General features: G+C 41.2%; 1 non-coding gene across 1 annotated transcript; it reads left to right on the forward strand.

The window, feature by feature from the left end:
- Nucleotides 1-10587: 10587 nt before the first annotated feature.
- Nucleotides 10588-10663, forward strand: TRNAS-GGA (transfer RNA serine (anticodon GGA)). The gene has a single exon. It is a non-coding gene; the product is annotated as a tRNA-Ser (tRNA).
- The last annotated feature ends 906 nt before the right edge of the window (nt 10664-11569 follow it).

Raw genomic sequence — 11569 nt, forward strand, 5'->3', positions numbered from 1 at the left:
ATCTCATTTCTTGTAAACACAAGGCCATCTACTATGCCTCGCTTGAATATTTAAGTTTTATTTATCCCTCAAAGATCTCTACTGTGGGTATTGACAGTCTGATTTTGTTACTTTATTTAATGCATAGTATCTCCTTTATTCCTCTTATCTCAATGACCCATGCCTATTATAGGCTGGGACCTGCTGCTAATTCCAGCTAGAAGCAGTGGTCAATAGGACTTAAACTCTAACTGCAAAGTGTAGAAATGTAACCACCCTTTCCCTAAGTACTTTCAGGATTTATAGGTTACTCAGCAAACTGTTCAAAGACTGTCCAAGAGGCACTTCCAGCATTACATCACCCAAGGACTGATTTTCACATGGACAGGTCCACACATTGTGATCCTGACAACTCCCAACTGCTGCTAAAGTAGAAAAACGGCATGCCTTACTCCAATCACAAACCTGAAGCTGGTTGGTCTACGTATGGCAAATATATGAAAAAAACTAAGGACTCTTTTAATCAGGCTTTGGGAAAAGGAAAACTAGGATAAAAAGAAAGTCAACTTAATTATCACTAAGGTTAAATATTTTTAAATCAAGAGTTCTGACTAGAAAGTAATTGTATGGTTTTGATAATAGAAGGTATAAGGTATGGAAATACTTTTGAAAGAAAAAGGAAAAGCAAGTTGTTATTGAAGGCCAGTTATTTCTGGATAAGAAAGTGCATGAAAGAAAGTTTATGTAAGTTGTAGAAGGTTTGTGCAGGTTGTAAGAGATTTGTACCGAGAAAAAAAGAATTTGTACAGAAAACTGGTTTTCAAAGAATGTTTAATCAGTCACCCTAGCTAACAATCCTCTACTCTCCCCACTTATTGGGACGACTCCTCTACCCTGACCATCTGGAGCTCAGAAACAGAGAAATGAAACCAACCCCTTGTCTTTCTATTCTCTATTCACCTCTCAGCCTACCTCACCCAATCAGGGGCTTTCTACTCGTATGAGACCAACACCTATATGTATCTCCTTACTAATTGTACAGAAACCTGTACCTAATCTGTCTCACCCCAAATATCAACCTAATCCTACCCCTTGAGCCTCTTCCAGTTCCTAATACACTAGCCGTCAATTTAAGGACCAAACGAGCTATACAGGTAATTTCTCTTCTTGTTGCTTTAAAAATTTCTATAAAAGTAGGTCTAGGGGTAGGGGGACTGGCTACTTCCCTATCTTATTCCTATTAGCTCGCTCTCTCTCTCTCTCTCTCTCTCTCTCTCTCTCTCTCTCAAGCCCAGCGAATTCATAAACATGGAATCAGTGGTTTCACACAAACAGGGTGTCTTGACTATTGCCTTTCATTGGTCCACTCACTCTCCTATTTATTTTCCTAACTTTTAGACCCTGCCTCTTAGGTTTGTTCACTAGTTTCTTACAGAACCACATGCAGACCTTTGCGAATCAGAAAATTGGAAAAATCTACCTAACCCAACACACCAACCCTGAAACCTGCCCTCGTGAAACAGAAAAAACTGAAACCCTATATCAGCAAACCTCCTAAATCCTATCTTTTAACCCTTACAGGTCCCCTAACCCTGAAGAACTAGGAGAATGAATAGCATTCACCTCTTAATGCTTTTCAGTCTTTTTACCCTTCACATAGTAAGAGGACAAGACCGCTGGGTCTTCTTGGCTGAAGAAGAGCCTACAAATGGACATGAAACATTTCTTTTAGCTAATGCTAACTGCTCTCTCCAGGGCTGCCAGGAAAGAATATCTCTAACTTTACCATGGTAGAACTTTCACCCCCGCTATACAACCCTCCTTATTTCTGCATTCCTAATCTCCAAATACTTGCCTCTTTCTTTATCAAGTTTCTATAGGACCGGATGAGAGAAATCTCTAGGATTACCTACAATCAAATGCTCTTACACTCCTATTCCCCAATACCCCAAGGAGAACTTCACGAGGGAAATATCAAATAGGTAGGGATGACAGCAGGAAGAAGCCACCCCTCAGCCCAAGAAGTTCCCTCCTGTATGTTCTCCAAACTCCCTTCCTTTTCAACCACACATATTCAGTCCTTCTAAAAACTTACATCAACAGGTTTCCTGTCTCTAAAAATCTCCACATGTCCTCCAATTCAAGAGGAACCAGACCAGCACGTCTCATGAGGCTCAACCAGGAGACCATGTATCTATCACCATGTCACTCTGTACACTTGGCACTTGCAGAAAGCAACTAACAATTATTACCTCGCAATTTTTTTTTTTACTTCCTCACTCAGGTTTTTGGAGACATCACCTGGTTCAGACCTTACAGCATGGAAATTGACAACCTCCTTAACTGGATGAGGGACTTGGCTTGGCAAGATTGCCATCTTGAGTTCTCTCCAGAAGAAGCAATAATTTTCCAATTTTTTCTCCTCTTTCTCATCACCCCTCACCATATATTATAAAATTAATAGCTGCCTTTCAGCTGAGAAATGATAGATATGTGTATTCCAAACTGCCCGCTTGATGTTCCACTTATCTCAGACCTCACTCTTACTGGACTATCGCCCCTGAGACAGAGGAATTCCAAAAGGGGCTCCGGACATACCAAGACTTTTGATTCAACACCCACATGATCGAAGCCCCCCAAGGAGGAGCATTCTGGACATATCAGGGCTTTTGCTTCAGTATCCCCTCAGGCTCTCCCAAATACTATATAACTCGCCCCTAGTCTGTAACCAGCACCCTTCTCCCCGGGAGAAGTGCCCGCAGGGTTCCTTTCTTCCTTTCAATAAAGCCTGTTTCTCTGGTCTTTCAGACTCCCATGAATTTCAACACAACCATTTGGGAACCGGTACTATGGGAGGAGGCAAAAGTGAGAAAGCGAGGAGGCGGATGGGGTACAAAGGAAAACGGTATTTGGCATGCTCAGGGGGATTATCAGCAACAGTTAGTTCCCTTGCCTAACCCTCAAATGGGCTTTAAGAATGACTCATGCCCACAGGGGTATAGCACAGCGTGAGTGTTTTGTCATGAAGAGAACCGGTTTACATTTAGGTAGAAATGAAGGGGGAGGAATATAAGGATGCTAGTAAGACAGGCTCATCCTGTCTCTGTCTTACTCTCTCTGTGATTGGAATAAAATACCCTCTCATTTCATGATTTTTCTGTCTTTATCTCCTAATATGTAGACATTCAATAGTGAGGTGCTCCCCTTGACCTCCTTTCACTGGGCTCTTCTTTGCGAGCTTTCCTATTCATTGCCATTGCTTCAGCCACCACAGATATTACTGTGATTCCAACTTGACCTTTCTAACTCATTGTATCTCCCTAGCTCCAGACCTGTTTTTCCAATTGCTTGTTGATCATTTATTTCTATCCTCTGGCACTTCAGACTTAATATGCCCCCCTTTTTTCCAGACTCAGCACCAACTCCTCCAGAGCCGACTGACTGGCACAGGGTTGTAAACTGCATATCACAAGGTAAATGCACAGTATGGTCAAAATTCTTTCCCTCAACCCAGTCAGAATTCTACCTTTTAGCTGCATCAGTTTACTCACTCTCACTTGCTTTAAGTTGCCAATCCTGACCACATATTCTAAATTTGCAATCTTCCTATTCCTGATCCCCTTAGCCTGCTCTATTTTTATTGCCCATCAAATGCTATGATTTATGTATTTATTATATTTGTTGTGTTATTGTTTACTTTCCTCTTACCCCACTGGAATGTAAGCTCCAAGAGGACAGATATTTCTGTCTATATCTAGAAATTGCCTGTCACATGGTAGGCATTCAAAGAAATACTAAATGAAATAATAAATTATGGGAAAGAATGGGGAAGGATATACCCTTATTTGAAAGGATCTTTATGGAGACCATTTCTATGAATTTGAATTGGGTTCAAAATTCTCCATATGTTCTCTTAACTTTTGATAACCCTTCAATCGATAATTAACACTTTTTATTTGTCAGAAAGAGACAGAGGGAGAGGGACAGACAGAAAGGAAGGGACAGAGATGAGAAGCATTAATTCCTCATTGCAGCACCTTAGTTGTTCATTGATTACTGTTTCATGTGTGCCTTGACTTGGGGGACTCCAGCCAAGCCAGTGACCCCTTGCTCAAGCCAGCGACCTTGGGCTTCAAGCCAGCGACCATGGGTCATGTCTATGATCCCACAGCAATCCCATACTCAGGCCGGATAAGCCCACACTCAAGGAAGCCAGGCCCAGACTTTATCCATTGTGCCACCGCCTGGTAAAGCAGATAACTAACATTTTCTGATATAGTTGAGCTTCCTCAAAGATAAAAAAACTAAAAGATAGAAGAAGGCTTCCAAGAATTATCAGATTTCCTCAACTCTACAGGACAATATAGTTTTTGCCCTGGATCTAATTTTCCAAGCCATTAAATTATGGTCACTATTTTTCTCTGAGAACTCTACAATTTTTTCACCTCTAAGTCAAGGTTTGACATGGTACTTGATCAATGTCAAGTACAGTGTATTTTTTACAAATGTATTTCTATTTATAAATGTCACAATCAGGGAGAACCAGGAAATAATCTCTCTGTATGGGACAGAAAAGTACTTCCTTCTTCTCCCCTGGGAGGTTACAAGATAGAAAAGATAGTTGAAAAAAAATAAAACCTCCTAACATTTTGTTTTGGCTTTGATAATGATCAAATTGAAATTACCCTTTTCAGGCACACTATTAAAATGCCTTTTGTAATATTAATTTATCTGAAGCAGAAAGTGATTAGGTTTCTTAAAGGAGTTGAGATTTTGTTTCTCTCTTTTAAAAGAACGAGATTAAAAAAAAAGCCAGTATGAAATCTGATACAGGTATTTGTATAAACCACTAATACATTATCCTAGTCTTCAGGGAAGTGACCTGTGTCCAGCCATTAAATTTTGTTTTCTCCATTACCCTCTTAAAATGCATTCCCACTCTCTTCCTTTGAATCACTTACTCATGTACTGAGGGCAAAAGAAACTAGAAGAAACTAGGCTGGTTTCAATTTTCTACAAATAAGTGGTTAGCTCCTATTCATGGAGTGAGATTTTAATTGTCTTATCTGTAGATTCCAGCCCAATGGGAAGCCAAGGTATTTTTTGTCACAGTTACCGCAGACTGTTTCATTCAAGTAAGTGCCTTGGGTCCACTCATACATTGGTCAAAGTTAATCCCAAAGCTGCAATGTACATCTAATGGCACCATTGTTTTCATGGACTCTTAGAACAAGAGTCAAACCTCAGGAAAGGTGACCCCCAAAATGCCTTTAGTTTTCCCAGAGAAACAGTCATTTCAAATATACATAGTGGATAAATGATGTTGATGTTATTAAAGGTGAGGATCACAATTTTTATTTTTTGATTGTGAATTTAAATTGCAATTTATTTATCTTTTATTAGTTGAATTTATTGGGATGACATTGATTTGAAAAACCATACAGGTTTCAAGTGTACAACTCAATATAACACCATCTGCATACCACATTGTGCACCCTTCACCCCAACAAAGTCTTTTTCCATCCCCATTTCCCTCCGTTTTTGTCGACCTTCACCTTGCCCCCACCCCTTTTCCCTCTGGTTATTGCCACCTTGTTTTCTGTGTCTATGTGTTATGAATATGTATATTTTTTACTAATCCATTCTTTAAAGAGTTTCATACCCAGATGCTATTTAGAAAGACTCATCTTGTTTCCCTAGGATAATCTGTTGAATAGAGAAACCACTGCAATTCTAGAATTTTCTTCAAGTTAATTAACTTTGTTGCATGCCACCCAAGTAGATGAGTTCACCATGTGTCATACACCACTCATCCATGTCTTCATTTCCTACACATATACTCTGTCCTTTACTAAGTGGCTAAAAAACTCCACTTTCCCTAGGAATACATTCCTGACTGTGATAGGTATCTATAAAATGTTCATAGCTATCATGGGCACTAAATGTTTCTTCAAACTGTGTATATTTATTGTGGCCTCTATAGGTAACAAATTCTAAAAATTTATTACCTTCTGGGTAAACTAAGATTTTCAATATTTATATTGAAATAGCATCCAGTTAACATTTTTCTTTACAAAAGTGATGTGTGCTCAGTGTAAGAAATTCTAACAACAAAACAATGTATTCTTAAAGCATTAGTGGTGTCTTGGTATTTTGAGTTTTGAATCTCAGTAAACAAAACTGTGGTTACTTGATACATATCTTTAAATTTTGTTTGCTAGAAGGCCCATACTACTATTGTTAAAACTGCCTATAGATAAAAGTGAAGTGGTTGTGTGGGGGGGGGGGATTGTGGAAGGGGGGAGGAGAGAAAAGGGGGACAAATATACCTACATGGAAAATGATTTGACTTTGGGTGATGAGTATTCAACACAATCAATAGTTCAAATGCTATAGAAATGTTTACTTGAAACCTATGTACCCTTATTGATCAATGTCACCCCATTAAATTTAATTTTCTTTTTTTCTTTTCTTTTTGTTAAGTGAGAGGCAGGGAGGCAAGGAGGCAGAAAGACAGATTCCTGCATGTGCCCTGATCTGGGTCTACCTGGCAAGCCCCCTACAGAGTGATGCTCTGACCATCTGGGGCCGCTGCTCCATTGCTTGGCAACCAAGCTATTTCAGCACTTGAGATAAAGCATGGCTGCGGGAAGGGAAGAGAGAAAAAAAGAAAGAAGGGAAGGGGAAGGGTGGAGAAGCATATGGTCACTGCTCCTGTGTACTGGGACTGGGAAGTGAACCTGGGATTTCCACACACTGGGCTGATGCTCTACCACTGAGCCCACCAGCAAGGGCAAATTTAATTTTCTAAATACAATTTTTTTTAAAAGTATGTGCTCTAGAGTTAGATTGGGTTTGAATACTGGCTTCTCCTTTATTACATCTGAGAGATTGGAAAGTTACTTAACTTCACTATGCCTCACTTTCGCATCTGAAAAGTGGAGATAATAAAAGTACTTACTGATAAAATTGTTGTCAGAATTGAGATGATAGATATGCTGTTTAATAGGGGTTTTTCCTTTTTTATTATGCCTACATTGATTCTAGATAGGTAGAGAGAGAAATGGGGAGGAAGCATTCACTCAGTTGTATATTCATTGATTGCTTCCTGTATGTGCCTTGACCAGGGATCAAAATTTGCAATGTTGGTGTTTCAGGGACAATACTCCAATCGACTGAGCCAGGCAGCCAGGGCCCATATAAGCTATTTAGAATAATCTCGCACACAGTGAGCACTCAATAAATGTTACCCATCATTATTATGCTATTGCTGCTGCTCTTGACACTTCTCTTTTTCCAGACAAGAGTTTCTTTATCCCTTTAGTCTTTTTTAAAACATCAGTTGCTTCTTCTCTTTGATTATGTTACTTTCTCTCCTCTGGACTATTTCCAGATTTACTAATATCTGTCTGGGGGTTTCATTACCACATTCACACAAAGTATCCTAGGTTACTTCTCTGAGGTTAATATGATTATTCATTTCAAAAAGTCTTGAGAGTGACATCAGAGAAATGGCGCCATGAGGGGTGCTTCTGATATCTTCCCCTGAAATTTCAAAAGTTTCAACAACTAGAGACAGAAAAACAATCTCAGGAGCACCTGCAATATACACACACCAGACAAAGGTATGACTGGGCGAAAAGGTGGCTGAATATATAATCCACTCTGAAGGAAATAAGACGGAAAATGGAGTATTCCACTTTCCTCACTGACCTGAGGAAGGGCCACTTTTGCTTGGAAATGAGAGGAAAGGAGGGTTAGGGGCGAGGGAAGAAGCTGGGCTAGGGCGAACAATCAAGTGGAGGAGAGAGTGCACCTGCAGCTCAGTCTGAGATTGCGGATGTGCAGCTACCGTGAGTGGCAGACTCCGGTGGAGGTGGGCAAGTGGGTTGCCTATGGAGGCCGGCGCCAGAGCAGCTTTGGGCTTTGTTCACTCCCGGTCTGCGATTGTGGATGGTGTGCGAGTGGCTCCACCTGGCGCCCCTGGCATGGGCGTGTGCATTCACAGGCAGAGGGGCTAAGCCCAAGAGTGTCAGCAGTGGACATCTGCATGGGCTGTAGCCAGAGTTTCTGTGTGGTCCTGGCTCCCCAACCAACAGCACGGGAGGTGCACAAGGGCCGGGACCCCTAGGCCTGGACCTGTCTGGTTGGGGCATGTCTGCCAGCCAATACAGGTTACAAAGTGTATTCCTGCAGAGCAGACCTCAGAGAGCACTGTGGAAGTTTTGGGGGCTGGGCGCTGGGCACACAAGCAGCCTGCTGTGGGCTACCAAACAGGGCACAAGGGAAAAGCCTGTGGAGATTAGACCCACAGAGCACTGAGGCATACTATACATGCCTTAGAAAGGCATCTGAACAGCAATCGGCTCCCAGCCCTGCCTGCTTACGCTGGTGGCTCTGGTTGACAAAGCCTTACGCAGAACTGTGCTTTGAGCGGGGCTGGAAGGTGAACTTGGCAGCTCTTACAGCCTCTTGCTCTGCAACCAGTGGCTGAGGCAACTTCACAGCTGGGTCCCCAGGCTGCTTGATCAGGAGAGAGAGACGTGGGGAGAGGCACCAGGAAAACTGACTCTGCCATTGTCAGAGCTACAAACCTTCACAAGCCCCGCCTACCAACAGGACTGAGGCCTGGCTTACATCATCACCATAGCAACACATCAACTGCAAATCTTTACTCAAGAGTGCCACAAGGGAAAAACCTGTGGTACAGTGCCACCTGCCAAGAATAAAAAAAAAAGAGAAAACGATTTCTGATTATATATATATATATATATATATATATATATATATATATATATCACTTAGAAATATATATATCTCGCCCTGGCCGGTTGGCTCAGCGGTAGAGCGTCGGCCTAGCGTGCGGAGGACCCGGGTTCGATTCCCGGCCAGGGCACACAGGAGAAGCGCCCATTTGCTTCTCCACCCCTCCGCCGCGCTTTCCTCTCTGTCTCTCTCTTCCCCTCCCGCAGCCAAGGCTCCATTGGAGCAAAGATGGCCCGGGCGCTGGGGATGGCTCTGTGGCCTCTGCCTCAGGCGCTAGAGTGGCTCTGGTCGCAATATGGCGATGCCCAGGATGGGCAGAGCATCGCCCCCTGGTGGGCAGAGCGTCGCCCCATGGTGGGCGCGCCGGGTGGATCCCGGTCGGGCACATGCGGGAGTCTGTCTGACTGTCTCTCCCCGTTTCCAGCTTCAGAAAAATGAAAAAAAAAAAAAAAAAAGAAATATATATATCTCAAAACCAGGAAAAAATAACATTTTCTATAACTTTTTCCCATTTTTTCTTGTACTTTTCACCTTTATTTTCCATCGTGGTCATTTTATCTTCTTTCCGTCTTATTCTTTCCTTTTCATTTGGAACTTCATTACCCATAGGTGTTACATTTTCCATTCCTGGTTTTGTGTGGGGTTTGGTTTTTTTTGTTGTTGTTGGTTTTTATGAGGGTTACATCCAAGAAACCTTAACTTTTTTTTTCTTTTTTCTTCTTTTCTCTTTCACTTTTTCTCTCATTTGATTGTCATTTACAAATTATTTTCTACTGGAATCATATTTTTTCTTTGTGGCATTTTCTGTGTTTTTTACTTCATTTCTTATTTCTTTGTAATTTCCTGCCAATTCTGGCTCTCCATTCTATGTAGTTTTTGTTCCTCTTAGCACAATAGAATTTTTATTTTTCACAGTATTTTTTCAATTGTTTTTCTTAGTCACCTCTTATTAGTGTTACTAACAATACCACTCTCAAATGCCATTAAGGAAAAAGAAATCAAATATCATGGATACAAAAGACAGACATGTAGCTCAGATAGATGAGGAAAAATCTCTAGAAAAAAAATTTCAATTGCTTGGAAACCTTGGAGTTAAATGACAGAGAATTAAAAATTGAAGTCCTAAAAATACTCAGGTAAATACAAGAAAGCACAGAAATGTAATTTAGAGTGCTCAAAAAACAATTCAATGAACAAAAAGAATACATCACCAAGGAAATTGAAACTATAAAAATGAACCAAACAAGGATGAAAAACTCAATACATGAACTGAAAAACAAGGTAACAAGCTTAGCTAATAGAACAGGCCATACAGAGCAGAGAATTAGTAACATAGAGACAGGCAACTAGAGATACTACAGACAGAAGAGGAGACTCATGAATTTTAAAAAATGAGAAAGCCCTACAGGAATTGTCTGACTCCATCAGAAAGAGCAACATAAGAATAATGGGTATATCAGAAAGAGAAGAGAGAGAAAATAGAATGGAGAACATATTCAAACAAGTAATAGATGAGAACTTCCCAAGCCTGTGGAATGAATTAGAGCCTCAAATTCAAGAAGCAAACAGAACACCAGGTTATCTTAACCCAAACAAACCTACTCCAAGACACATCATAATGAAATTATCACAAACCAATGACAAAGAAAAAGTCCTCAAGACAGCCAGGGAAAAGAAGAATACAACATATAAAGGAAGGCCCATTAGGTTATCATCAGATTTCTCAGCAGAAACTCTACAAGCCAGAAGAGAGTGGACTCCAATATTTAAAGTTCTGAAAAAGAGGAACTTCCAGCCAAGAATACTATGTCCATCAAAGCTATCCTTCAAATATGAAGGAGAGCCCTGGCTGGTTGGCTCAGTGGTAGAGCGTCGGCCTGGAGTGCAGAAGTCCCGGGTTCGATTCCCGGCCAGGGCACACAGGAGAAGCGCCCATCTGCTTCTCCACCCCTCCCCCTCTCCTTCCTCTCTGTCTCTCTCTTCCCCTCCCGCAGCCGAGGCTCCATTGGAGCGAAGATGGCCCGGGCGCTGGGGATGGCTCTGTGGCCTCTGCCTCAGGCGCTAGAGTGGCTCTGGTCGCAATATGGCGATGCCCAGGAGGGGCAGAGCATCGCCCCCTGGTGGGCATGCCGGGTGGATCCCGGTCGGGCACATGTGGGAGTCTGTCTGACTGTCTCTCCCCATTTCCAGCTTCAGAAAAAATACAAAAAAAAATATGAAGGAGAAATAAAAACATTCACAGATACAGAATAGATGAGGGAATTTATCAGCCGAAAACCTCACTTCAGGAAATACTAAAGGGGGTTATCCGACCAGATACAAAGAACAAAACAAAACAAAATTAGAGTAAAAGCTCCATCAAGATCACAATAAAAACAAGATTAATCTGTGACAACAAAAACAAAAAAGGGGAGAGGACAAAGATTAACAGTAGCAATGGAGGACAGAGGGCAGAAGCACTCATGAGATAATTAATATACTACAATAAATATAATATATATACTTTCTATTACTCAATGGTAACCACCCATGAAAAAACCACCACAGAAACGCATGGCTTAAAAAAAGAAGAAACAGAGAAAAGAACTATGAGATACAACCAAACAAAAACAAATGACAGAAAAACAAAAGAGAAGAACCAAACAGGATACAGTGCTATCAGAAAGCAATATATAAAATAGCAATAGGAAACCCTCAAGTGTCAATAATTACACTAAATGTAAATGGATTGAACTCACCAATAAAAAGACACAGAGTAGCAGAATGGATTAAAAAAGAAAATCCGACTGTATGCTGCCTTCAAGAAACACATCTAAGCTACAAG

The sequence above is a fragment of the Saccopteryx leptura genome, chromosome X (assembly GCF_036850995.1).
Source record: "Saccopteryx leptura isolate mSacLep1 chromosome X, mSacLep1_pri_phased_curated, whole genome shotgun sequence".
Lineage (NCBI taxonomy): Eukaryota > Metazoa > Chordata > Mammalia > Chiroptera > Emballonuridae > Saccopteryx > Saccopteryx leptura.